Source organism: Entelurus aequoreus, linkage group LG02 (assembly GCF_033978785.1).
Source record: "Entelurus aequoreus isolate RoL-2023_Sb linkage group LG02, RoL_Eaeq_v1.1, whole genome shotgun sequence".
In the NCBI taxonomy this organism is placed as follows: domain Eukaryota; kingdom Metazoa; phylum Chordata; class Actinopteri; order Syngnathiformes; family Syngnathidae; genus Entelurus; species Entelurus aequoreus.
The window spans coordinates 6,649,685-6,671,331 of record NC_084732.1 but is presented as its reverse complement, the minus strand read 5'-3'; the positions used below and the strand labels follow the sequence as shown (position 1 = coordinate 6,671,331).

At 34.4% G+C, this 21,647-nt stretch overlaps 14 non-coding genes across 14 annotated transcripts; 9 read left to right on the top strand and 5 right to left on the bottom strand.

Moving 5' to 3' along the window:
* The first annotated feature begins 441 nt into the window (after positions 1-441).
* trnal-caa (transfer RNA leucine (anticodon CAA)) lies at positions 442-548 on the top strand. The gene is made up of 2 exons: positions 442-479; positions 503-548. It is a non-coding gene; the product is annotated as a tRNA-Leu (tRNA).
* Positions 549-955: 407 nt separating this feature from the next.
* On the bottom strand, positions 956-1,062 carry trnal-caa (transfer RNA leucine (anticodon CAA)). The gene is made up of 2 exons: positions 1,025-1,062; positions 956-1,001 (listed from the first exon to the last, which is right to left on the bottom strand). It is a non-coding gene; the product is annotated as a tRNA-Leu (tRNA).
* A 1,337-nt stretch (positions 1,063-2,399) lies between these two features.
* On the bottom strand, positions 2,400-2,506 carry trnal-caa (transfer RNA leucine (anticodon CAA)). Its single transcript has 2 exons — positions 2,469-2,506; positions 2,400-2,445 (listed from the first exon to the last, which is right to left on the bottom strand). It is a non-coding gene; the product is annotated as a tRNA-Leu (tRNA).
* Positions 2,507-3,450: 944 nt separating this feature from the next.
* Positions 3,451-3,557, bottom strand: trnal-caa (transfer RNA leucine (anticodon CAA)). The gene is made up of 2 exons: positions 3,520-3,557; positions 3,451-3,496 (listed from the first exon to the last, which is right to left on the bottom strand). It is a non-coding gene; the product is annotated as a tRNA-Leu (tRNA).
* Positions 3,558-9,437: 5,880 nt separating this feature from the next.
* On the top strand, positions 9,438-9,544 carry trnal-caa (transfer RNA leucine (anticodon CAA)). Its single transcript has 2 exons — positions 9,438-9,475; positions 9,499-9,544. It is a non-coding gene; the product is annotated as a tRNA-Leu (tRNA).
* Positions 9,545-12,082: 2,538 nt separating this feature from the next.
* On the top strand, positions 12,083-12,189 carry trnal-caa (transfer RNA leucine (anticodon CAA)). The gene is made up of 2 exons: positions 12,083-12,120; positions 12,144-12,189. It is a non-coding gene; the product is annotated as a tRNA-Leu (tRNA).
* Positions 12,190-13,000: 811 nt separating this feature from the next.
* trnal-caa (transfer RNA leucine (anticodon CAA)) lies at positions 13,001-13,107 on the top strand. The gene is made up of 2 exons: positions 13,001-13,038; positions 13,062-13,107. It is a non-coding gene; the product is annotated as a tRNA-Leu (tRNA).
* A 997-nt stretch (positions 13,108-14,104) lies between these two features.
* trnal-caa (transfer RNA leucine (anticodon CAA)) lies at positions 14,105-14,211 on the top strand. The gene is made up of 2 exons: positions 14,105-14,142; positions 14,166-14,211. It is a non-coding gene; the product is annotated as a tRNA-Leu (tRNA).
* A 442-nt stretch (positions 14,212-14,653) lies between these two features.
* trnal-caa (transfer RNA leucine (anticodon CAA)) lies at positions 14,654-14,760 on the bottom strand. The gene is made up of 2 exons: positions 14,723-14,760; positions 14,654-14,699 (listed from the first exon to the last, which is right to left on the bottom strand). It is a non-coding gene; the product is annotated as a tRNA-Leu (tRNA).
* Positions 14,761-15,521: 761 nt separating this feature from the next.
* trnal-caa (transfer RNA leucine (anticodon CAA)) lies at positions 15,522-15,628 on the top strand. The gene is made up of 2 exons: positions 15,522-15,559; positions 15,583-15,628. It is a non-coding gene; the product is annotated as a tRNA-Leu (tRNA).
* A 1,111-nt stretch (positions 15,629-16,739) lies between these two features.
* trnal-caa (transfer RNA leucine (anticodon CAA)) lies at positions 16,740-16,846 on the bottom strand. Its single transcript has 2 exons — positions 16,809-16,846; positions 16,740-16,785 (listed from the first exon to the last, which is right to left on the bottom strand). It is a non-coding gene; the product is annotated as a tRNA-Leu (tRNA).
* A 394-nt stretch (positions 16,847-17,240) lies between these two features.
* Positions 17,241-17,347, top strand: trnal-caa (transfer RNA leucine (anticodon CAA)). Its single transcript has 2 exons — positions 17,241-17,278; positions 17,302-17,347. It is a non-coding gene; the product is annotated as a tRNA-Leu (tRNA).
* Positions 17,348-17,773: 426 nt separating this feature from the next.
* On the top strand, positions 17,774-17,880 carry trnal-caa (transfer RNA leucine (anticodon CAA)). Its single transcript has 2 exons — positions 17,774-17,811; positions 17,835-17,880. It is a non-coding gene; the product is annotated as a tRNA-Leu (tRNA).
* A 3,554-nt stretch (positions 17,881-21,434) lies between these two features.
* On the top strand, positions 21,435-21,541 carry trnal-caa (transfer RNA leucine (anticodon CAA)). Its single transcript has 2 exons — positions 21,435-21,472; positions 21,496-21,541. It is a non-coding gene; the product is annotated as a tRNA-Leu (tRNA).
* Positions 21,542-21,647: the final 106 nt, after the last annotated feature.

The following is a 21,647-nucleotide window of genomic DNA, read 5'->3' as shown; positions in this document are numbered from 1 at the left end:
CTCTCAGTTGTTGATGTGCCGCTTTTTACCTGCCAGAATCCCACTTCTGACATTATACTTTTTGTTATCAATTATAATTAATGATTTAAAATCAGTTCAAAATTGTGTTACCTTGTAGAAAAATGAGTAAGACCCTTTTGGATCTACGAGATTTTAGCGGATTTTTTTTTTTTAATCTGTCATTGCTCAAAAAATAATAATGAATCAAAATCAATGTTGTTATAAATTATTGACCTATTGAAGGCTCCAATTACTTCACATCAAATATTCCACTTTTGGGGGGAAATACTGCATATATTATTTATGTTTGCCAGAAAAAACTAAGTTTTGGGTTTTTTTATGACAAAAAAGAAGATAAAAACTAACCATAATAAACCAAAATAAAACAATCACTTACTGTGAAAAGTCTGCTCTCAGTTGTTGATGTGCTGCTTCTTAACTGTCAGGATGGCCGAGCGGTCTAAGGCGCCAGACTCAAGGTCATACCTTCCCTGCTTGGGAATTCTGGTCTCCAGTTGGAGGCGTGGGTTCAAATCCCGCTTCTGACATTGAGCTTTTGCCGCACAGACTGAAAAGTAGACACTAGGTGGCAGCAAAAGCACATAACAAACACAGCTGAGCTAAAATGCAGCTTCATGTCATATTTAGTTAGCTTCTTCATGTTGCTAACTAGCTGCACACGCTGGAAGTCTTTCTGACGAAACATCCACATTTTGATGTGCGGCCCCTGAGTGTTTGGTTCTTGAAACTGTGGCCCTCTTCATGATGTAGTTGAATAGCCCTGAAATAGGAAGAGACAACATCACACAGCAAACAACATGTAAACAAACTACCACTACTACTACTACTACTATGAGGGAATAATGAATAACAAATCAAGGAAGTGACAAGGTTTCAATCCTAAAATAAAAGAGGGTCTTATTTTCCAAACTTTAACTTTTCCCCAGAACGTCAATGTCAGAAGTGGGATTTGAACCCACGACTCCAACTGGAGACCAGAATTCCCAAGCAGGGAAGGTGTGACCTTGAGTCTGGCGCCTTAGACCACTCGGCCATCCTGACATATGATAAGCATCACATCAGCAACTGAGAGCAGACTTTGTACAGTAAGTGATTGTTTTATTTTGGTTTATTATGATTAGTTTGTATATTCTTTTTTGTCATAAAAAAAACCCAAAACTTAGTTTTTTCTGCCAAAAGTGGAATATTTGATGTGAAGTAATTGGAGCGTTCAATAGGTCAATAATTCATAAAAACATTGATTTTGATTCATTATTATTTTTTGAGCAATGACAGTTAAAAAAAAACAAAAAACAATCACAATAAAATTCTCGGGGATCCAAAAGGGTCCCAGTCATAAAAGTGTTAAAATAAGTCATACATTTTTTTTTTTTTTAACTTTTAACATTTAAATCTGTAGATCAAGTTCAGATGCATTTGTTGAAAAAAGTTTTTACCTATTTTTTGTTTGTTTAATTCTATTGTTGTCATTAAAAAAAATAATTTTTTTATGGCAAAAACAAAATATGCAATATTTCCCCCTAAAAGTGGAATATTTGATGTGAAGTAATTAGAGCCTTCAATAGGTCAATAATTCATAACAACATTTATTATGATTCATTTCTTATTTTTTGAGCAATTAAAGTTTAAAAAATTTAATAAAAATCACACTAAAATTCTCAGGGATCCAAAAGGGTCCCACTCATAAAAGTGTTAAAATAAGTCATACATTATTATTTTTTTAACTTGTTATATATATATATATATATATATATATATATATATATATATATATATATATATATATATATATATATATATATATATATATATATATATATATATTATATATATATATATTATATATATATAATTCTGCTAAAATTCTCGGAGATTCAAAAGGGTCCCACTCATAAAAGTGTTAAAATAAGTCATACATTTTTTTTTTTTTTTTTCAACTTATAAATCTGTAAATCAACTTCAGATCCATTTGTCGATTACAAGTTTTTATCTATTTTTTGTTTGATTAATTCTATTTTTCCCATGAAAAACTTTTTTTTTTTATGGCAAACACACAAAATATTAAATATTTTCCCCTAAAAGTGGAATATTTGATGTCAATATTTTATAACAACATTGATTTTGATTCATTATTATTTTTTGAGCAATGAAATAAGTAAAACATCAATACAGTATTTGTTTTCCTTTTTTTGTTAAAATCCTGTCCTTTTCTAGCTTAAAGTTAAAAAGAACACCTAAAACATTGGGAACACATTCCTAAAACCACATTTTGATTTAAAGTTAGGACACAAAAACACAAAGAAATAGACTGTGAAATTCTATCATATGACAGGAAGTTGCTCTTATTTTCCAAATTTAAATTTGCCCCAAAAGTTCAATGTCAGAAGTGGGATTTGAACCCACGCCTCCAACTGGAGACCAGAATTCCCAAGCAGGGAAGGTGTGACCTTGAGTCTGGCGCCTTAGACCACTCGGCCATCCTGACAGTCAAGAAGCACCACATCAACAACTGAGAGCAGACTTTGTACAGTAAGTGATTGTTTTATTTTGGTTTATTATGGTTAGTTTGTATGTTCTTTTTTGTCATAAAAAAAACCCCAAAACTTGTTTTTTTTCTGCCAAAAGTGTAATATTTGATGTGAAGTAATTGGAGCCTTCAATAGGTCAATAATTCATAAAAACATTGATTTTGATTCATTATTATTTTTTGAGCAATGACAGTTAAAAAAAACAAAAAACAATCACACTAAAATTCTCGGGGATCCAAAAGGGTCCCAGTCATAAAAGTGTTACAATAAGTCATACATTATTTATTTTTTTAACTTTTAACATTTAAATCTGTAGATCAAGTTCAGATCCATTTGTTGAATATAAGTTTTTACCTATTTTTTGTTTGTTTAATTCTATTGTTGTCATTAAAAAAATAGTTTTTTATGGCAAACACACAAAATATGCAATATTTCCCTCTAAAAGTGGAATATTTGATGTGAAGTAATTGGAGCGTTCAATAGGTCAATAATTCATAACAACATTTATTATGATTCATAAATCAACTTCAGATCCATTTGTCAATTACAAGTTTTTATCTATTTTTTGTTTGATCAATTCTATTTTTCTCATGAACATTTTTTTTTTTTTATGGCAAACACACAAAATATTAAATATTTTCCCCTAAAAGTGGAATATTTGATGTCAATATTTTACTTTGATTTTGATTCATTATTATTTTTTGAGCTATGAAATAAGTAAAACATCAATACAGTATTTGTTTTCCTTTTTTTGTTAAAATTCTGTGCTTTTTTAGCATTAAGGTTAAAAAGAACACCTAAAACATTGGTAACAAATTCCTAAAATCACATTTTGATTTAAAGTTAGGACACAAAAACACAAAGAAATTTCCCAAACTTTAAATTTGCCCCAAAAGTTCAATGTCAGAAGTGGGATTTGAACCCACGCCTCCAACTGGAGACCAGAATTCCCAAGCAGGGAAGGTGTGACCTTGAGTCTGGCGCCTTAGACCGCTCGGCCATCCTGACATACGACTGTAGTCACTTACTGAATAATATCTGCTCTCAAGTGTTGCTGTGCCACTTTTTACCTGCCAGAATCCCACTTCTGACATTATACTTTTTGTTGTCAATTATAAATAATGATTTAAAATCAGTTCAAAATTGTGTTACCTTGTATAAAAAAAGGATTAAATGAATATACAAATTAATTTAAACAGGAAGTGAGGATGCTGGTGTGTTGCTAAATGTTTATATACTACATTACAACAGATCAGAAAAATACTTTTAAAAAAGTAATTCATTATAGTTACTTGTTACTTTACCAAAATAGTAACTAAATCACCAACAGAATTACTTTTTAATAAATGTAATTACTTAGTAGTAAAAGTAATGAATGCGCTAGTTAATAAAAATTATTTAAGAGACGTTTCATGAGAGCAGAGTGCGTGTTGGTTGGGCGAGTGGCTGTGGAGTGATTTATTGAAGCCAAAAAGTTAGCATACAATGCTAGCATGCTAACATTATGTTGTTATCATGGGAACAGATAGCATACTTCCAAGATGGAGACATCTGACCATTTTGCCACACAGAATTGAAAGTAGACACTAGCAAAAGCGAATGCTAACGACTCTAGCTCCATTACATTAAGATAGCGCGTACAACTACGCATGAAAACGCTCCTACAGACATCAAACATGGGACGCTTTAGTAAATAAGAATTGTTTTAGTTATATTGTAAATCTCACAAACGTTGATTGGAGTGATGAATGAAAAAAACCACTATGGTCGGCTAGAAGAAGGAACGGCACTTGTACTTCCGATTAAAAGCTTAGTCTAACCAGAAGGACAATGCAGCACAACACACAAAGTTTATTTCAGTCATATCATCTTCTTTTTGTCACTGATAAATGACACATGTCCCTGGTGTAGTTACGGCCATGACAAGCTCATGTTTTTGAGGCTGAACACAAGGAGGATGAGCAACAAGCCCCAGAAGCTGAGTGCTAAACAGATGCCACTTTAGTATCAGCAGTATTGTCAAGTGCTAAACATAAAAACAAACTATAATAAACCAAAATTTAAAAAAATCACTTACTGTACAAGCAAAACTTATAATCAACAAATGGATCTTAAGTTGATTTAGAGATTTAAAAGTTGAAAGTTTAAAAAAAAAAAAATGTATTAATTATCTGCGATGAGGTGGCGACTTGTCCAGGGTGTACCCCGCCTTCCGCCCGATTGTAGCTGAGATAGGCTCCAGCGCCCCCCGCGACCCCGAAGGGAATAAGCGGTAGAAAATGGATGGATGGATGTATTAAGTAGATATGGCGGGAGAGGACGCTGGCGTCTCGCTTGTTCGCCGCTTCTCCTTCCTTAGCCTTAGTTTTAGTTTTTATGCGACTTAGTATCTTTTTTTTGTTTGTTTGTTTTGTTTTGTTTTATATACTAAGTGTGTTTAACTTTTAAGTGTGTAGTTTTCTACTTATCAACTTTTACCCACTTCGTCACCTGGCATCAGCTTGGATTATTTTGTGACAGATGACAGTTGTTTCACTCACCCGCTGGCTCCACTGATTCTCCTGGCATCGCCCAGCAACAACCTGCCACTACGAGCTGTTTCCCGGACTGTTATCCCGGATTGCACCGCGGATAGCCCTCCTGGCTACCCGCCGACTGTCTGGTTAGCTCTCTGCTAACTAGCCACCGCTCCGCAGCTGGTGGCTAACAGCTAGCCAGCCTCCAGCTACCCTGCCCTAGCAGCAACAACACGCAGCCGGCGCGGGTCCTTCCACCAACTCCTCTCTCCTCTCCTCTGTCATGCTGTGGATCGTCGCGTTGTGCCTGTCTCTCCATCTCTGGCCAACAAGTGTGCGGCTGTCGGCCAACGATCCCAGGCTAACATCCACCACTGCCAGCATGCGACTCAAATACTCCGCTCTGCAACTCCTCAAACTCAGCAACCACGTCACCACACCTCCAGACATCACAGCAGCCATCAAAACACACGGACTGTTTCCCCGACCCAGATACATCCATAGAAGCTCCCGCAGAAAGTTTATTTACTCCCGGACTGAACAACACTGCATCCCATCACTCTGGTCACGCAACCGACCCACCCCCAGTGACGTCACACGTCATCACAATAACAAACCACACGTGCGCTCTGCCTACCTGCAACCGTTAACCAAAGCACCCCCACCCATCCAACTTCACCCATCCCTTAAATTTGCTCTGCTCAATACCCGCTCACTCAATAAAAAAGGACCAATACTCAGTGAATTCATAACTGACAACAACATAGACTTTTTCAGCATAACCGAAACCTGGCAAAAACCACTGGAATACATTCACCTCAACAGAGCTACACCCCCAGGATACACCTACATGGATAAACCACGTGACGGTCGTGCTGGCGGTATAGCTACAATATACCGCCAACACTTGAAACCCACTGTTGTAACCATCACAACCCCCTCCTCCTTTGAGCACCAGTCATTCAAGCTGGCTGGCCCCAAACCCCTGGTCACTGCAATCATCTACCGCCCCCCCAAACCCAACCCTGCATTCCTTTCCGATCTTTCTGAATTTCTCACCCAACTCTGTGCCATTTCACCTTCAGTCATCCTACTGGGTGATTTCAACATTCATGTCGATTCCACCACCTGTAAAACTGCCACTGAATTTCTGGACATTCTCGACTCATTTAATATCACTCAACACGTTGACTTCCCCACCCACAAAAAAGGACACACCCTGGACTTAATTTGCACCACTGGACTCTCCATCAGCAACCTCACCAGCTTCAACCTCACAGACATCCTCTCAGACCACCTGGCCCTCACCCTGGACATAGACATCCCCACCCCCCTTATCAAGCAGCAACGCTCCATATCATACCGGAACATGAAATCAATCCACCCCCCCTCTCTTTCCGCCCTACTGATTGACACCACCTCCGATCATACCCTCACTTTGAGCGCCTCCCCCACTGAACTGGTTAACAGATACAACAGCGCACTCTCCTCCTGTCTCAATCAACTCGCCCCCATAAAAACCAAAACTGTCTCCTACACCCACACTGCCCCCTGGTACACTGACCACCTCCGTCACCTTAAAGCCAAGGGCCGGCAGCTTGAACGGCTCTCAAAGAAAACCGGTCTCACTGTTCACCTGGACATCTACACACTACACCAACAGGAATACAGAGATGCCCTCAACAATGCACGCACTTCCCACTACTCCTCCGTTATACAATCCGGCAGCAACAACCCCAAGATACTCTTCTCTACCGTAACCCAACTCCTCAAACCCATGGACACCACCACCACCTCATTCACCACCAGCAAATGTGAAGAATTTTTATCATTTTTTCAATCAAAAATCAACACCATCCACTCTGAACTGGCCGCTTCCTCTCCCACCTCCTCCCCTACCCCCGATCATGCCCCCCCTTTACTCTCCAACCACCCACTCAACTTCTTCTCCGAAATCACCACAACTGACCTATCCTCCATAACTTCTGGTATGAAAGCCTCCACCTGCATCCTCGACCCAATCCCATCCACTTTAGTTATAGCCTGCCTTCCCTCACTCTCACCTCTCATCACCACTATAATTAACTCCTCCCTATCCACTGGCTCTGTCCCTCCTGCCCTCAAGCTGGCTGCCATCACCCCCATCCTCAAGAAATCCGGTCTCGACCCCAACTTCCCCAACAACTACAGGCCCATCTCCAACCTCCCCTTCCTCTCTAAAATTCTCGAACGTGCAGTTGCCTCCCAAATCAAATCCCACCTTCTCCACAATAACCTATACGAAACGTTCCAATCCGGCTTCCGCTCACTCCACAGCACAGAAACTGCCCTCCTCAAGGTCACCAACGACATCCTCCTCTCCGCCGACTCTGGTTCCCTCTCCATCCTCATTCTCCTCGACCTCAGTGCTGCCTTCGACACCATCAACCACTCCATCCTCCTATCACGCCTCCACTCCTCCCTTGGTTTATCCGGCACTGCCCTCTCCTGGATGAAATCCTACCTCTCTGACCGTCAGCAATTCATCTCAATCAACAACTGCACCTCCTCCACTGCCCCAGTCACCCACGGCGTCCCCCAAGGCTCAGTACTTGGCCCCCTACTCTTCACCATCTACCTCCTGCCCCTCGGTCAGATCCTCCGCCACCACGGCCTTCAATTTCACTGCTATGCCGACGACACACAACTATACCTTTCCACCACGACCATCACCCCAGCCACCCACTCCACCCTTACCACCTGCCTCACAGACATAAAAACCTGGATGCAAAAAAACTTTCTAAAACTCAACTGCAACAAATCTGAAATAATTATAATTGGCCCCGACTCCCTCACTCGCTCCACTCAGGACTTTTCATTAAACATCGACGGCTCCCTTGTCACTACCTCCACCCACATCCGTAATCTAGGTGTAATCTTCGACCCTACCCTCTCATTCCTCCCCCATGTAAACCACATCACCAAAACTGCATTCTTCCACCTCAGAAACATTGCCCGTCTCCGGCCCTCCCTCACACCCTCTGCTGCCGAAACCCTCATCCACGCCTTCATCTCATCCCGGCTAGACTATTGCAACAGCATCCTCTATGGCATCACTTCCAAAACCCTCAATAAACTGCAATATGTCCAGAACTCCGCTGCCCGCCTGCTCACCGGAACCCGCTCCAGAGAGCACATCACACCTGTCCTTCATGACCTCCACTGGCTGCCTGTCAAATACAGAATCCCCTTTAAAATACTCCTCACCACCTACAAGGCACTCCATAACCTGGCTCCACCCTACCTCTCTGACCTCCTCCAGCCACACGTTCCGTCCCGTTCCCTCAGGTCTAGTGATGCTGGCCTCCTGGAGGTCCCCAAGACCAGGCGCCGAACCTGGGGCGACAGGGCCTTCTCCGTGGCGGCCCCCTCTCTCTGGAACGCTCTCCCCAGGCACATCAGAGAAGCCCCCTCCCTCCCTACCTTCAAAACCACCCTAAAAACTCACCTCTTCACATTAGCCTTTCCAAACTGACCCTGCCCTTGGTGTTTCTTTATTACTATTTTTTTTTCTTTTTTTCTTTTCTTAGTTTCTTTTCCCCCACACACACGTGTAAAGCGACTTTGGGTATTTAGAAAAGCGCTATATAAATCCCAGGTATTATTATTATTATTATTATTAATTATTTTAACACTTTTATGAGTGGGACCCTTTTGGATCCCCGAGAATTTTAGTGTGATTTTTATTTTATTTTTTTAAACTCTAATTGCTCAAAAAAATAAGAAATGAACAAAAATCAATGTTGTTATGATTTATTGACCTATTAAAGGCTCCAATTACTTCGAATCAAATATTCCACTTTTAAGGGGAAATATTGAATATTTTGTGTGTTTGCCATAAAAAAACTATTTTTTTTAATGACAAAAACAGAATTAAACAAACAAAAAATATATAAGAACGTATAATCGACAAATGGATCTGAACTTGATTTACAGATGTAAATGTTAAAAGTTAAAAAAAATAATAATAATAATAATGTATGACTTACTGTAACACTTTTATGGGTGGGACCCTTTTGGATCCCTGAGAACTTAAGTGTGATTTTTTTTATTTTATTTTTTTAACTGTCATTGCTCAAAAAAAAAAGTATTAATCAAAATCAATGTTGTTATAAATTATTGACCTATTGAAGGCTCCAATTACTTCACATCAAATATTCCACTTTTGGGGGAAAATATTGCATATATTTTGTGTGTTTGCCATAAAAAACTAAGTTTTGGGGGGTTTTTTATGACAAAAAAGAACATACAAACTAACCATAATAAACCAAAATAAAACAATCACTTACTGTACAAAGTCTGCTCTCAGTTGTTGATGTGCTGCTTCTTAACTGTCAGGATGGCCGAGCGGTCTAAGGCGCCAGACTCAAGGTCACACCTTCCCTGCTTGGGAATTCTGGTCTCCAGTTGGAGGCGTGGGTTCAAATCCCACTTCTGACACTGGCTTTTGGGGCAAAATCAAAGTTTGGAAATTAAGAGCAATTTCCTGTCATGTGATAGAATTGCACCCTCATTTTCTTTGTGTTTGTTGTGTCCTAACTTTAAATCAAAATGTGGTTTTAGGAATGTGTTCCCAATGTTTTAGGTGTTAATTTTAACCTTAATCTGGAAAAGCACAGAATTTTAACAAAATAAGGAAAACAGATACTGTATTGGTGTTTTACTTATTTTATAATGCACATACTTAAAAGTAGACACTAGACACTAGAAACCATTTTTTAATGACAAAAATAGAATTAAAAAAGCAAAATAATATTCAAAAACTTATAATCGACAAATGGATCTTAAGTTGATTTAGCGATTTAAAAGTTGAAGGTAAAAAAAAAATGTATGACTTATTTTAACACTTTTATGAGTGGGACCCTTTTGGATCCCTGAGAATTTTAGTGTTGTTTTTTTTTGTTGAAACTATCATTGCTCAAAAAATAATAATGAATCAAAATCAATGTTGTTTTAAATTATTGACTTATTGAAGGCTCCAATAACTTCAAATCAAATATTCCACTTTTAGGGGAAAATATCGAATATATTGTGTGTTTGCCATAAAAAAACTTTTTTTAATGAGAAAAATAGAATTAATCAAACAAAAAATAGATACAAACGTATAATCGACAAATGGATCTGAAGTTGATCTAGAGAGTTAAATGTTAAAAGTTAAAATAAAAAACAAATGTATGACTTATTTTAACACTTTTATGATTTGGAATACATATTGTGTGTGTTTGCCATAAAAAAAAAAAAATTTTAATGACAAAAATAGAATTAAAAAAACAAAAAAATATATAAAAACTTAAAATCGACAAATGGATCGTAAGATGCTTTAGCGATTTAAAAATTTGAAAGTAAAAACCTCTTCATGATGTAGTTGAATAGCCCTGAAATAGGAAGAGACAACATCACACAGCAAACAACATGTAAACACACTACTACTACTACTACTACTACTACTACTACTATGAAGGAAATGGATTAAAAAGTAATTCTGTTGGTGATTTAGTTACTATTTTTGTAAAGTAACTATAATGAATTACTTTTTTAAAGTATTTTTTCTAATCAGTTGTGATGTAGTATATAAACATTTAGCAACACACCAGCATCCTCACTTCCTATTTAAATTAATCTATATATTCATTTAATATTTTTTTTTATACAAGGTAACACAATTTTGAACTGATTTTAGGAATGTGTTGCCAATGTTTTAGGTGTTCTTTTTAACCTTAATCTCAAGAAGCACAGGATTTTAACAACAAAAAAAGTAAAACACATACTGTATTGATGTTTTACTTATTTTATACTGCACGGACTTAAGTAGACACTCGACACTAAAAACAATTTTTGTATGACAAAAATATAATTAAAAAAGCAAAAAATATACAAAAACTTATAATCGACAAATGTATCTAAAGTTGATTTAGCGATTTCAAAGTTGAAAGTTAAAAAAAAAAATGTATGACTTATTTTAACACTTTCATGAGTGGGACCCTTTTGGATCCCTGAGAATTTTAGTGTGATTTTTTTTTTAAACAGTCATTGCTCAAAAAATAATAAAGAATCAAAATCAAAGTTGTTATAAATTATTGACCTATTGAAGGCTCCAATTACTTCACATCAAATATTCCACTTTTATGGGGAAATATTGCATATTTTGTGTGTTTGCCATTAAAAAAAACTATTTTTTTCAATGACAAAAATAGAATTAAAAAAACAAAAAACATATAAAAACTTAAAATCGACAAATGGATCTAAAGTTGATTTAGAGAATTAAAAGTTGAAAGTAAAAAAAAAAATTAATATATGACTTATTTTAACACTTTTATGAGTGGGACTCTTTTGGATCCCCGAGAATATTAGTGTGATTTTATTTATTTTTTAAACTGTCATTGCTCAAAAAATAATAATGAATCAAAATCAATGTTGGTATAAATTATTGACATATTGAAGGCTCCAATTACTTCACATCAAATATTCCACTTTTAGGGGGAAATATTGCATATTTTGTGTGTTTTCCATCCAAAAATAAATAAATTTATTGACAAAAATAGAATTAAAAAACAAAAAAAATATTAAAACTTAAAATCGACAAATGGAACTTAAGTTGAGTTACAGATTTAAAAGTTGAAAGTAAAAAAAAAAATGCATGAATTATTTTAACACTTTTATGAGTGGGACCCTTTTGGATCCCCGAGAATTTTAGTGTGATTTTTTTTTTTTAACTGTCATTGCTGAAAAAATAATAATGAATCAAAATTAATTTTGTTATAAATTATTGACCTATTGAAGGCTCCAATTACTTCACATCAAATATTCCACTTTTGGGGGAAAATACTGCATATTTTGTGTGTTTTCCATAAAAAACTAAGTTTTGGGGGGTTATTTATGACAAAAAAGAACATACCAACTAACCATAATAAACCAACACAAAACAATCACTTACTGTACAAAGTCTGCTCTCAGTTGTTGATGTGCTGCTTCTTAACTGTCAGGATGGCCGAGTGGTCTAAGGCGCCAGACTCAAGGTCACGCCTTCCCTGCTTGGGAATTCTGGTCTCCAGTTGGAGGCGTGGGTTCAAATCCCACTTCTGACACTGAACTTTTGGGGCCAAGTTAAAGTTCGGAGAATAAGACCAACTTCCCGTCATATGTCAGAATTGCTTTGTGTTTGTTGTGTCCTAAAATACTTCAATTCGCAGCAGTTTTTAAAGAAAGTTGTGTCAAAAATTGCAATGATTTTGAAGCATTTTTTTTTTCATTAAATTTAAATCAAAATGTGGTTTTAGGAATTTATTCCCAGTTTTAGGTGGGTTTTTTTAACCTTAATCTCAAGAAGCACATGAATTTAACAAAAAAAAGGAAAACAAATACTGTATAAATGTTTTACTTATTTTATATTGCACAGACTTAAAAGTAGACACTTGACACTAGAAACAATTTATACAAAAACTTATAATCGACACGTGTATCTTAAGTTGATTTAGCAATTTTAAAAGTTAAAATTTAAAAAAAAAATGTATTCATTATTTTAACACTTTTATGAGTGGGACCCTTTTGGATCCTAGAGAATTTTAGAGTGATTTATTTTCCTTTTTTTTTACTATCATTGCTCAAAAAATAATAATGAATCATAATAAATGTTGTTATGAAGTATTGACCTATTAAAGGCTCCCATTACTTCACATCAAATATTCCACTTTTAGGGGGAAATACTGCATATTTTGTGTGTTTGCCATAAAAAAAAATGTTTAGGACAAAAGTAGAATTTAAAAAAAAAAAATTGTATATATATATATATATATATATATATATATATATATATATATATATATATCAGAATCAGAATCAGAATAGGTTTATTACAACTGAGAGCAGATATTGTACAGTAAGTGAATGTTGTCACATGTCAGGATGGCCGAGCGGTCTAAGGCGCCAGACTCAAGGTCACACCTTCCCTGCTTGGGAATTCTGGTCTCCAGTTGGAGGCGTGGGTTCAAATCCCACTTCTGACATTGTGCTTTTGGGGCAAAATCAAAGTTTGGAAAATAAGAGCAACGTCCTGTCATATGATAGAATTGTGCCGTCATTTTCTTTGTGTTTTTGTGTCCTAATTTTAAATCAAAATGCGATTTTAGGAATTTGTTCCCAATGTTTTAGGTGTTCATTTTAAACTTGATCTGAAAAAGCACAGAATTTTGACAAAAAAAGAAAAACAAATACTGTATTGATGTTTTACTTATTTGATACCGCACATACTTAAAAGTAGACACTCGACACCAGAAACAATTTTTTTATGACAAAAATATAATTAAAAAAGCAATAAAATATAAAAAAAAATTATAATCGACACATGGATCTTAAGTTGATTTAGCGATTTAAAAGTTGAAAGCAAAAAAAAATGTATGAATTATTTTAACACATTTTAACATTTTAACACTAATAATGAATCAAAATCAATGTTGTTATATATTGTTGACATCAAATATTCCACTTTTATGGGAAAATATTGAATATTTTGTGTGTTTGCCATCAAAAACAATTTTTTTACTGAGAAAAATAGAATTAATCAAACAAAAAATAGATAAAAACTTGGAATCGACAAATGGATCTGAAGTTGATCTAGAGATTTAAATGTTAAAATTTAAAAGAAATAAATAACCATAAAAATGTATGAATTATTTTAACATTTTTAGGAGTGGGACCCTTTTGGATCCCAGAGAATTTTAGTGTGATTTTTTTTTTTAAACTGTCATTGCTCAAAAAATAGTAATGAATCAAAATTAATGTTGTTATGAATTATTGACCTATTGAAGGCTCCAATTACTTCACATCAAATATTCCACTTTTGGGGGAAAATACTGCATATTTTTTATGTTTGCCATAAAAACTAAATTTTGTGGTTTTTTTATGACAAAAAAGAACATACAAACTAACTATAATAAACCAAAATAAAACAATCACTTACTGTACAAAGTCTGCTCTCAGTTGTTGATGCACTGCATCTTAACTGTCAGGATGGCCGAGCGGTCTAAGGCGCCAGACTCAAGGTCACACCTTCCCTGCTTGGGAATTCTGGTCTCCAGTTGGAGGCGTGGGTTCAAATCCCACTTCTGACACCAACCCTTTTGCCGCACAGACTAAAAAGTAGACACTAGGTGGCAGCAAAAGCACATAACAAACACAGCTGAGCTAAAATTCAGCTTCATGTCATATTTAGTTAGCTTCTTTATGTTGTTAACTAGCTGCACACGCTGGAACTTTCTGACGAAACATCCACATTTTGATGTCCGGCCCCTGAGTGTTTGGCTCTTGAAACTGTGGCCCTCTTCATGATGTAGTTGAATAGCCCTGAAATAGGAAGAGACAACATCACATAGCAAACAACATGTAAACACACTACCACTACTACTACTACTACTATGAGGGAATAATGAATAACAAATCAAGGAAGTGACAAGGTTTCAATACTACAATATCCTGTTTGTGGACAAGGAGACTACAGCCATTCAATCTCAGGGTAAGAGAATTTAGATTTCAAACTTTGCCCTAAAACTTAATTGTCAGAAGTGGGATTTGAACCCACGCCTCCAACTGGAGACCGGAATTCCCAAGCAGGGAAGGTGTGACCTTGAGTCTGGCGCCTTAGACCGCTCGGCCATCCTGACATATTGCCCGAGTTGCATGTATGACTTGGTAAACATGTAGCATCTACATGATAGACATGTTGAAGTGTGATGATCATATCTCATGGTTTCTCATTTACCAAGAAAAATGACTGCTAAAGATGGTTGTCAACAGTTGAAGATGGACACACACTTTTCAAGTGTAAAACATACACGGAGAATGTCTGAAACTTGTGGACGACGGAGCAGACAGACATATGTCTCCATCTTGGAAGTATGCTAACTGTTCCCATGATAACAACCTAATGTTAGCATGCTAGCATTTTATGCTAACTTTTTGGCTTCAATAAATCACTCCACCGACACTCTCCCAACCAACACGCACTCTGCTCTCATGAAATATCTCTTAATTTTTTATTTTTTTTAAACTAGCGCATTCATAACTTTTACTAGTAATTAATTACATTTATTAAAAAGTAATTCCGTTGGTAATTTAGTTACTATTTTGGTAAAGCAACAAGTAACTATAATGAATAACTTTTTTAAAGTATTTTTTCCGATCAGTTGTAATGTAGTATATAAACATTTAGCAACACACCAGCATCTTCACTTCCTGTTTCAATTAATTTATATAGTCATTAATTCTTTTTTTATACAAGGTAACACAATTTTGAACTGATTTTAAATCATTCATAATAATTGATAACAAAAAGTATAATGTCAGAAGTGGGATTCTGACAGGTAAAAAGTGGCACATCAACAACTGAGAGCAGATATTGTACAGTAAGTGATTGCTGTCACATGTCAGGATGGCCGAGTGGTCTAAGGCGCCAGACTCAAGGTCACACCTTCCCTGCTTGGGAGTTCTTGTCTCCAGTTGGAGGCGTGGGTTCAAATCCCACTTCTGACACTGAAATTTTGGGGCAAAATCAAAGTTTAGAAAATAAGAGCAACTTCCTGTCATATGATAGAATTGCGCCGTCATTTTCTTTGTATTTTTTGTGTCCTAAATTTGAATCAAAATGTGATTTTAGGAATGTGTTCCCAATGTTTTAGGTGTTCTTTTTAACTTGAATCTGAAAAAGCACAGAATTTTAACAAAAAAAGGAAAACAAATAATGTATTGATGTTTTACTTATTTTATACTGCACACACTTAAAAGTAGACACTCGACACTGGAAACAATTTTTATATGACAAAAATAGAATTTAAAAAACTAAAAAATATACAAAAACGTACAATCGACAAATGGATCTTAAGTTGATTTAGCGATTTAAAAGTTGAAAGTAAAAAAAAAAAATGTATGACTTATTTTAACACTTTTATGAGTGGGACCCTTTTGGATCCCTGAGAATTTTAGTGTTTTTTTTTTTTTAAGTATCCTTGCTCAAAAAATAATAATGAATCAAAATCAATGTTGTTTTAAATTATTGACTTATTGAAGGCTCCAATAACTTCAAATCAAATATTCCACTTTTAGGGGAAAATATCGAATATATTGTGTGTTTGCCATAAAAAACTTTTTTTTTATGAGAAAAATAGAATTAATCAAACAAAAAATAGATACAAACGTATAATCGACAAATGGATCTGAAGTTGATCTAGAGAGTTAAATGTTAAAAGTTAAAATAAAAAACAAATGTATGACTTATTTTAACACTTTTATGAGTGGGAATACATATTGTGTGTGTTTGCCATAAAAAAAACTTTTTTTTAATGACAAAAATAGAATTAAAAAACAAAAAAATATATAAAAACTTAAAATCGACAAATGGATCGTAAGATGCTTTAGCGATTTAAAAATTTAAAAGTAAAAACCTCTTCATGATGTAGTTGAATAGCCCTGAAATAGGAAGAGACAACATCACACAGCAAACAACATGTAAACACACTACCACTACTACTACTACTACGAGGGAATAATGAATAACAAATGTTTGTTTGTGGACAAGGAGACTACAGCCATTCAATCTTACGATAAGAAAATTTCAAAGATTTCAAACTTTGCCCTAAAACGTCATTGTCAGAAGTGGGATTTGAACCCACGCCTCCAACTGGAGACCAGAATTCCCAAGCAGGGAAGGTGTGACCTTGAGTCTGGCGCCTTAGACCACTCGGCCGTCCTGACATATGACTACCACCTAGTGTATGACCTAGTAACCAGGCAGCATCTACATGTTAGAGATGTTGAAGTGTGATGTTAATATCTCATGGTTTCTCATTTACCAAGAAAATATACTGCAAAGTTAAAGTTTGGAAAATAAGACCAACTTCCTGTCATATGTCAGAATTTCCCCGTCTATTTCTTTGTGTTTGTTGTGTCCTAAAATACTTCAATTCGCAGCAGTTTTTACAGAAAGTTGTGTCAAAAGTTGCAATGATTTGGATGGAATATAAAAAAATTTTTTAAAAATTTAAAAAAATAATAATTTTAAAAATATATATATATATCAGAATCAGAATCAGAATAGGTTTATTGCAACTGAGAGCAGATATTGTACAGTAAGTGATGGTTGTCACATGTCAGGATGGCCGAGCGGTCTAAGGCGCCAGACTCAAGGTCACACCTTCCCTGCTTGGGAATTCTGGTCTCCAGTTGGAGGCGTGGGTTCAAATCCCACTTCTGACATTGAGCTTTTGGGGCCAAGCTAAAGTTTAGAAAATAAGACCAACTTCCTGTCATATGTCAGAATTTCACTGTCTATTTCTTTGTGTTTGTTGTGTATATAATATAAATATAATTAAAAAAAACTTATAATCGACAAATGTATCTTAAGATCATTTACATAAAGCACCAGACTCGAGGTCACACCTTCCCTGCTTGGGAATTCTGGTCTCCAGTTGGAGGCGTGGGTTCAAATCCCACTTCTGACACTGTCCTTTTGCCGCACAGACTGAAAAGTAGACACTAGGTGGCAGCAAAAGCACATAACAAACACAGCTGAGCTAAAATGCAGCTTCATGTCATATTTAGTTAGCTTCTTCATGTTGTTAACTAGCTGCACACGCTGGAACTTTCTGACGAAACATCCACATTTTGTCACCACAGTCGTATGTCAGGATGGCCGAGCGGTCTAAGGCGCCAGACTCAAGGTCACACCTTCCCTGCTTGGGAATTCTGGTCTCCAGTTGGAGGCGTGGGTTCAAATCCCACTTCTGACACTGAAATTTTGGGGCAAAATCAAAGCTTAGAAAATAAGAGCAACTTCCTGTCATATGATAGAATTGCGCCCTCATTTTCTTTGTGTTTGTTGTGTCCTAACTTTGAATCAAAATGTGATTTTAGGAATGTGTTCCCAATGTTTTAGGTGTTCTTTTTAACTTGAATCTGAAAAAGCACAGAATTTTGACAAAAAAAGGAAAACAAATACAGTATTGATGTTTTACTTATTTTATACTGCACACACTTAAAAGTAGACACTCGACACTAGAAACAATTTTTCCAAGACAAAAATAGAATTTAAAAAATTAAAACCTATACAAAAACGTATAATCGACAAATGGATCTTAAGTTGATTTACCGATTTAAAAGTTGAAAGTAAAAAAAAAATGTATGACTTATTTTAACACTTTTATGAGTGGGACCCTTTTGGATCCCTGAGATATTTTGTGGGATTTTTTTTTTTTTTAAACTGTCATTGCTCAAAAAATAATAATGAATCAAAATCAATGTTGTTTTAAATGATTGACTTATTGAAGGCTCCAATAACTTCAAATCAAATATTCCACTTTTAGGGGAAAATATCGAATATATTGTGTGTTTGCCATAAAAAACTTTTTTTTTATGAGAAAAATAGAATTAATCAAACAAAAAATAGATAAAAACGTATAATCGACAAATGGATCTGAAGTTGATCTAGAGAGTTAAATGTTAAAAGTTAAAATAAAAAACAAATGTATGACTTATTTTAACTTTTTTATGAGTGGGAATACATATTGTGTGTGTTTGCCATAAAAAAAACAATTTTTTAATGACAAAAATAGAATTAAAAAAACAGAAAAATATACAAAAACTTAAAATCGACAAATGGATCGTAAGATGCTTTAGCGATTTAAAAATTTGAAAGTAAAAACCTCTTCATGATGTAGTTGAATAGCCCTGAAATAGGAAGCAAACAACATGTAAACACACTACCACTACTACTACTACTACTATGAAGGAAATGGATTAAAAAGTAATTCTGTTGGTGATTTAGTTACTATTTTTGTAAAATAACTATAATGAATTACTTTTTTAAAGTATTTTTTCCGATCAGTTGTAATGTAGTATATAAACATTTAGCAACACACCAGCATCCTCACATCCTATTTAAATTAATCTATATATTCATTTAATTATTTTTTTAATACAAGGTAACACAATTTTGAACTGATTTTAGGAATGTGTTGCCAATGTTTTAGGTGTTCTTTTTAACCTTAATCTCAAGAAGCACAGGATTTTAACAACAAAAAAAGTAAAACACATACTTTATTGATGTTTTACTTATTTTATACTGCACGGTCTTAAGTAGACACTCGACACTAAAAACAATTTTTGTATGACAAAAATATAATTAAAAAAGCAAAAAATATACAAAAACTTATAATCGACAAATATATCTTAAGTTGATTTAGCGATTTCAAAGTTGAAAGTTAAAAAAAAAAATGTATGACTTATTTCAACACTTTCATGAGTGGGACCCTTTTGGATCCTGAAAATTTGAGTGTGATTTTTTTTTTAAACAGTCATTGCTCAAAAAATAATAAAGAATCAAAATCAATGTTGTTATGAATTATTGACCTATTGAAGGCTCCATCTACTTCACATCAAATATTCCACTTTTAGGGGGAAATTCTGCATATGTTGTGTGTTTGCCATTAAAAAAAACTTTTTTTTTCAATGACAAAAATAGAATTAAAAAAACAAAAAACATATAAAGACTTAAAATTGACAAATGGATCTAAAGTTGATTTAGAGAATTAAAAGTTCAAAGTAAAAAAAAAAAATAATATACGACTTATTTTAACACTAATATGAGTGGGACCCTTTTGGATCCCCGAGAATATTGGTGTGATTTTATTTATTTTTTAAACTGTCATTGCTCAAAAAATAATAATGAATCAAAATCCATGTTGGTATAAATTATTGACATATTGAAGGCTCCAATTACTTCAAATCAAATATTCCACTTTTAGGGGGAAATATTGCATATTTTGTGTGTTTTCCATCCAAAAATAAATAAATTTATTGACAAAAATAGAATTAAAAAACAAAAAAAATATTAAAACTTAAAATCGACAAATGGAACTTAAGTTGATTTACAGATTTAAAAGTTGAAAGTTAAAAAAAAAATGCATGAATTATTTTAACACTTTTGTGAGTGGGACCCTTTTGGATCCCCGAGAATTTTAGTGTGATTTTTTTTTTTTTAACTGTCATTGCTGAAAAAATAATAATGGATCAAAATTAATGTTGTTATAAATTATTGACATATTGAAAGCTCCAATTATTTCACATCAAATATTCCACTTTTAGGGGGAAATTCTGCATATTTTGTGTGTTTTCCATCCAAAAAAAAACAATTTTTTTAATGACAAAAATAGAATTAAAAAAACAAAAAACATATACAAACTTAGAACCGACAAATGGATCTAAAGTTGATTAAGAGAATTAAAAGTTAAAAGTAAAAACAATTATTAATATATAACTTATTTTAACACTTTTATGAGTGGGACCCTTTTGGATCCCCGAAAATATTTGTGTGATTTTATTTATTTTTTAAACTGTCATTGCTCAAAAAATAATAACGAATCAAAATCAATGTTGGTATAAATTATTGACCTATTGAAGGCTCCAATTACTTCACATCAAATATTCCACTTTTAGGGGGAAATATTGCATATTTTGTGTGTTTGCCATTAAAAAAAACTTTTTTTTTCAATGACAAAAATAAAATTAAAAAAACAAAAAACATATAAAAACTTAAAATCGACAAATGGATCTAAAGTTGATTTAGAGAATTAAAAGTTCAAAGTAAAAAAAAAAATTAATATACGACTTATTTTAACACTTTTATGAGTGGGACCCTTTTGGATCCCCGAGAATATTAGTGGGGTTTTAATTATTTTTTAAACTGTCATTGCTCAAAAAATAATAATGAATCAAAATCCATGTTGGTAAAAATTATTGACATATTGAAGGCTCCAATTACTTCAAATCTAATATTCCACTTTTAGGGGAAAATATTGCATATTTTGTGTGTTTTCCATCCAAAAATAAATAAATGTATTGACAAAAATAGAATTAAAAAACAAAAAAAATATTAAAACTTAAAATCGACAAATGGAACTTAAGTTGATTTACAGATTTAAAAGTTGAAAGTAAAAAAAAAAATGCATGAATTATTTTAACACTTTTATGAGTGGGAGCCTTTTGGATCCCCGAGAATTTTAGTGTGATTTTTTTTTTTTAACTTCATTGCTGAAAAAATAATAATGAATCAAAATGTATGTTGTTATAAATTATTGACATAATGAAGGCTCCAATTACTTCACATCAAATATTCCACTTTTGGGGGAAAATACTGCATATTTTGTGTGTTTGCCATAAAAAACTAAGTTTTGGGGGGTTATTTATGACAAAAAAGAACATACAAACTAAACATAATAAACCAAAATAAAACAATCACTTACTGTACAAAGTCTGCTCTCAGTTGTTGATGTGCTGCTTCTTAACGGTCAGGATGGCCGAGCGGTCTAAGGCGCCAGACTCAAGGTCACACCTTCCCTGCTTGGGAATTCTGGTCTCCAGTTGGAGGCGTGGGTTCAAATCCCACTTCTGACATTGAACTTTTGGGGCCAAGTTAAAGTTTGGAGAATAAGACCAACTTCCTGTCATATGTCAGAATTGCTTTGTGTTTGTTGTGTCCTAAAATACTTCAATTCGCAGC